The sequence below is a fragment of the Rhinolophus hipposideros genome (assembly GCF_964194185.1).
Source record: "Rhinolophus hipposideros genome assembly, chromosome: 18".
Lineage (NCBI taxonomy): Eukaryota > Metazoa > Chordata > Mammalia > Chiroptera > Rhinolophidae > Rhinolophus > Rhinolophus hipposideros.
The window spans coordinates 44,375,144-44,380,580 of NC_138064.1; the positions used below are offsets into that span (position 1 = coordinate 44,375,144).

General features: G+C 42.7%; 1 pseudogene across 1 annotated transcript; it reads right to left on the bottom strand.

The window, feature by feature from the left end:
* Positions 1-3,651: 3,651 nt before the first annotated feature.
* Positions 3,652-5,232, bottom strand: LOC308510434 (ADP/ATP translocase 3-like; annotated as a pseudogene). The gene is made up of 2 exons: positions 5,158-5,232; positions 3,652-4,595 (listed from the first exon to the last, which is right to left on the bottom strand). The product of its transcript is annotated as an ADP/ATP translocase 3-like (transcript).
* Positions 5,233-5,437: the final 205 nt, after the last annotated feature.

A 5,437-nucleotide genomic window follows, 5' to 3' on the forward strand; every position in this document is an offset into this window, starting at 1 on the left:
AAATTCCAAAAATATATTTAGTTTACTTAAATAAACCAGATGAGACAATATGTACTTCACCTTGAGTGAGTGGCCCAGCTCTTTGAGTATTTTACCGCACATGGCCCTTGGTAAAAAACGTTGAAAAAAGTTTTGACACCCCTGGCCTACAGTCTCACGATGGAAATCTCTCATTTCATTCAAGTGAAATTATAAAATTTTTCTTCTGACAGAAAAACTCTAGAATTAATAGTTCTCAGTGCAATGCTTATCAGACTTCAATGTGTGTATCATCATCTGGGGAAGCCTTGCTAAATACAGATTCCATTTTCAAAGGTTTTGGTGCGGGGATTCTGCCTTTCTTTTAGCTACCAGATGATGCTGATAATGCTGATATACACACTACACTTTGAGTTACTATGTCTAGTGTATTTTAATGAAAGATTCATATTTGGAGATTAATGTGCTACTTAATGCCTTAAATCAAGAAGAACATTCACCATGTAATGAGTGAATATTACATCACTTGATTCACTCATTGAATAAACAAATGAATGAAGTGCTAACAGAATAAAGCATAGTCTGATTTTTTTTTTAAGTCAAAAGTCAAGTATCTTAAGGATTGGATATTGCATAATTGTAGTCAATGTTATTGCATATAAAATAGCTTTTCATCTGGGAGGTCCACTGTAAATAAAGTGATTTTTCATACTATGTTATTTTTACATTTGATTTATCATAATTTGGTTCTTTGCAATTATCTTCAGTGTCTTCTAGTGATCTTCTGAAAAAATGTATATATATATATATATATATATATATATATATATATATATATACACATACACACACACACACACGCGTATATATATCTTCTGGAATTTACACATACACCTACTATACTTTTCCTTCAATTTCTTAGCCAAATTATTGAGCATGTGAATTTAAGACAGATTCTAATATATATAATGCATTCAAAGGTCAATGTTTAACAAGTTGGGAAATAATATCATAATATCTTTGTATATATTATGAAGTCCCTTGTGTAAAACTAGTAATTGAGTAATATTCTTATTTAAGTTGCTTTAAACTAATAAATCAAAATTTGCAACAACATGGATGGATCTAGAGAACATTATGTTAAGTGAAATAAGTCAGAAAGAGAAAGACAAGTACCATATGATCTCACTTATATGCGGAATCTAAAGAAAAGAATATGTGAATGAACTAATCAGAGACAGTTTTGAGGACACAAAGAAAAAACCGAGAGTTGTTAGATGGGTGGGGGCGGGGGGGGGGGATTGGGGATAAGGGGAAAGGTGAAGGGATTGGGAGGCGGCTGGTGGCCGCAAGATGGCCTCAGGGTTTTCTGGAAATTAATTTGGGGAACTTATTCAATAATGTTGTAGGGGTTTTGTTGGGTATCCGATGGGCATGCGTCCTATTTGGGAGACCACCTCAGGGATGGTGTGGATGCCTGATCGTGGCGTTGTGCACCAGAGGCTAAACATTAATGAATGCCAACTATAATTTTATGTGTGTGATGTGATGGCTGGGTGTGAGGTCGGAGGGATGGTGGGTGGGGGGAGGGGGGTTCACAGTGTGAGGGATGTAGATGGTGGGCGTCTAAGTATTACCTTGTCTTGTACACCTGAAACTAATAAAATAAATAAATAAATAAATAAATAAATAAATAAATAAATAAATAAATAAATAAAAGCCTACCTGATCCAGCAATCCCAAAAACAAACAAACAAACAAACAAAAAAACTAATTTATAATTAGTATCTCATATAGTAGTTCTGGTTCCCTGGAAACTGACTCTAAGCTGCAGATTTTCATACAAGAATTTTATTGAAGAATACTCCTGGAAAAAGACACCCAGAAGGAAGTGAGGGAAAGAGAACCGAGCAAAGAGAGAAGTTGAACTGTGCTGCAGTTACAAAAAAGGCCTCAGCTAAACCCATGGGTCTCTCTGAAGCTGGCCCACAGAGATGTCCTGAATTGAAGCAAGGAGGTCAACTCTTATTTTCTTAACCTTTGTTTGAGGCCAATATTGTGGGAAAGTTTTAGTTGTGATCCATCTACTGCCAACACTCCTAGATGTTACGGAAATGAGTGTCTCAGTCCTGAAAGAGGATCTGAGTCAGACACTCCAGCGTGGATCGCAGAACTCCTCCTGCACATACTCACCCTAGCTCTTCTCTTCTGCTCATTTCTCTGCTACAGGCAGTACCTCTGCTGGTCTAGGTTGATTACCTGGTAGATAATTCATACGCTCATCCCTGAGGGTTCTGTGACCTGCAGCCATGTCCTTGTGAGGCTGTGACTGCTGCACTTGTCGATGATTGTCTACATCAGCCAAGACACCACCAGGTGATGCCCCAGTGGATGGCCTGCCTCCCGTGGACACTTCTTCCTGGTCCCATTTTATAATAGCAGCCTTACTGTCTCCTGATGGCCAGAGTTATTTACCCTGGCCAGAATGACTCCATTCCTTGCCTACTAATTTCTTGGTAAGCTGGTGGCAACTACCGCTTAAAGTTTAACGAGATTCTTTCTGTGTCCTCTGGTAGAGAGATTATCTCCCTAGAAACCTGTATGAGTATACACTTTAGAGCCTAGAGTTGCAGTGATGGAAAGCGCATGTGTGCTCCACATGAGTCACCGCAAGTAATGCTAAGTGGGACTACCGCAGCTTCTATCCCTTGTTTTCTGTACCCATCTGTTCAATATCTACAGGACTCAATATTAATTTGTGGTTTATAATCATTACTTTAGTATGTGTCCTGGAAGATGTCACTACATCTTTTCAGGGTATCATTTGTGAGCAAGGAACTTAGCTGTGCCTTTTAAGAGTATTCCTTCACTCAGCCTGTCCAGAAGCTTCCTGAAGGTGTAATGTGTGATAGGATGAGTGTAGCCAATGGTTATATGCTCACAGTTGCTTGTCCTTTTCTTTAAATGGGGTCCTTTTTTTGATGTGATGTTAGACAAGATCCCATACTGGCGAATCAATTACTCTATAAGCCTGGGAATAGTGGTCTGGCTGAGGCCTTGTGGGAAGGAAAGACAAGTCTATAATAGTAATATGTGTTGATTCAAATCAAGCTGAAATGTTCTCTTTCAGAGTGAAAGTGGTCAATTAGCCACAAAGTGGTTCCTGAGATTCCTTGGGAAATGGTGCTGAATGATGGTCTCAGCTTTGGTCTCCTACTGTCATGTTCAATATTTGGTAGCAGAAGTAGTTTAACCAGTTTTTCCCCCTCTGTCCTTTTCTTACGCTTTGAAGCAGAATGCTTAACATAGAACGGAATAGCAAGTAATCTGCTGTGCAAAAGAGAATAGTGCTTAAGCACAAATGGGAGGCATGGTTTTCTTTAAATAAATACTTAAACACAGCTTCATCCTACAAGCATCAGGGTAGCAGTGCAGCCCTGCATGTGGACCCATGAGGATGTCAGGATTCCCCTCCCTGCGGGAATCGGTGCATGGAACCAGAGTGCCAGTGGTCGTGGTCACAACGAACCCCGTTCTACAGCTCTCCCCAGCCTTGAATACATGATCAGGCCAGGCAAAGATGTCGGAATTTCTGGAAGGTCCATAACAGTGAAGTAGTCTACACCACTCTCCTGATCCCAGTGTCTAAGCTGTCTAAGGGAGGGAATGCACCTAGATAACTTTCTTCAGCTCGACGTAAAGGACCAGCACAAAGGCACTGGCCATACCCCTGAGGATGTTGGACCAGGCACCCCTGAAGAAGGCCTTGTGCCTCTCCTTGGTAAACATCTTCCACCATCAGTCCCACGGTACATGATGTCGGCTCCTTTGCACCCCAACTGCATCATTACGTGTCGAAGGGGTAGGAGACCGCGCTGTCAGTGGCTGTCACAGTGGGACAATGACCTCTCTCACCATGACTTGGTTGGGGAGCATGCCTCTGGCCTGCTGTGCACGCCGAAGGAGGAAGCCTGTAGGTGAGGATGCTCTGCTCGGAGACGCTGAGGCCCTAGCATAGGCCCTAGATGCCGTCATACTTGGTGATTTTCACGTCTCCCGGGCCTTTGAACACCCCCTCGGCGCTAGATTTCCCCACGTCGGCCACCAGACGGGTTCTAGTGAATTCCAGGGGGTAGACAAAGCAGAGGGAGGTGGCCCTGGCCACCACGCCAGAGGAAAATACTTCCAGGAAAATACTTCCAGAACTGTGTGTGCTGGTTCACGGCCCCTAGGAAGGCCTGCTTGTACTTATCCTTGACAGTGAACTTGAGGGCTTGCATAGGGAAGTAGCAGATGACGTTGACCGGGTTGCCCCACCAGGAGAGCATGCCCTGCTCCTTGGGGATGCGCACCATGCAGTCCACGATGTCCTCGTACTGCTTGTGGGCTGCGATCTGCTTACTGTCATGTTTCACCTTCAACAGCAGCTTGACCCGCTTCATCCGGGCCACCGCCGTCCTGGAGATGGCACTAGGAAGTCCATGGCAAAAGAGAAGGCTTGTTCCTTCACGGTGGCGCAGCTGGCGCAGAGCAGAGAGGAGGAGCTGAGAGCTGGAGGTTGGGTGCCGCTGCCCCAGTGCTGCCACCTCCAGGAATGCATAGTTTAACCAGCCTTGCTGAAGGGGATCCCATCACGGTAGAGCCATTGCCTGCGACTATATGGCTATTCTGTTCATGAGCCCATTTTGACAGAACATGAGTGACTAATGGCAGAAGCAGACTGAGGTCTGCTAGCCAAGTCATTCTGTTTGATTGTTGAGTTATTTTTCCATAGAGAATGGAATCTAGTAAGTCGTAGCATGTGAGACATAAGCTTGGCTTTTAGTGTCCAGGCCCATTGGTCCATCCACAAGCCTACTACCCAGAAGTTCTTGGCTCTAATTTTTTAATCTTTCTCCTTCCCGGCCCAGGAACAGCCAATCAAGTTATTTGCCAAGACCCATGAAGTGTGATGAATTCTAACCTCAGGCCACTTTTATTTTCATATAAGTTGGATGACCAAGAGCACCCCTACAATCTCTATTCACTGGGGGAATTTTCCCTCATCACTTTCTTTCAAGGTCAACCATAAGAAGAACTACAGTGCAGCAGCAGTCCATTCAAGCAATTGTGGCTTGAATTTACACACCAATTTTACCCATCCACGAACCAAGTTCAGCACTTTTTCTCTTTTGTTACCTGGCCATAAGGGGACCACAAGGCCATCAATGTGAGCTGGGGTTGACACATCAATGTAATCATGGTGTATGACATGGGCGTTGGCTTCTGTGTCTAATTTTCCAAGTATAGTATTTCCCAAACTCAACGCAGGTATATTAAAACATTATAAATTCTATACTAATGAATATTTCAATCTACAAATTATATAGCATGAATGTCAAAAATAGTTTAAAATTAATGACTTAAATGTATCACTCTTATAATGAATAGGATATATCCTTGCATGCTAGCTTCAATT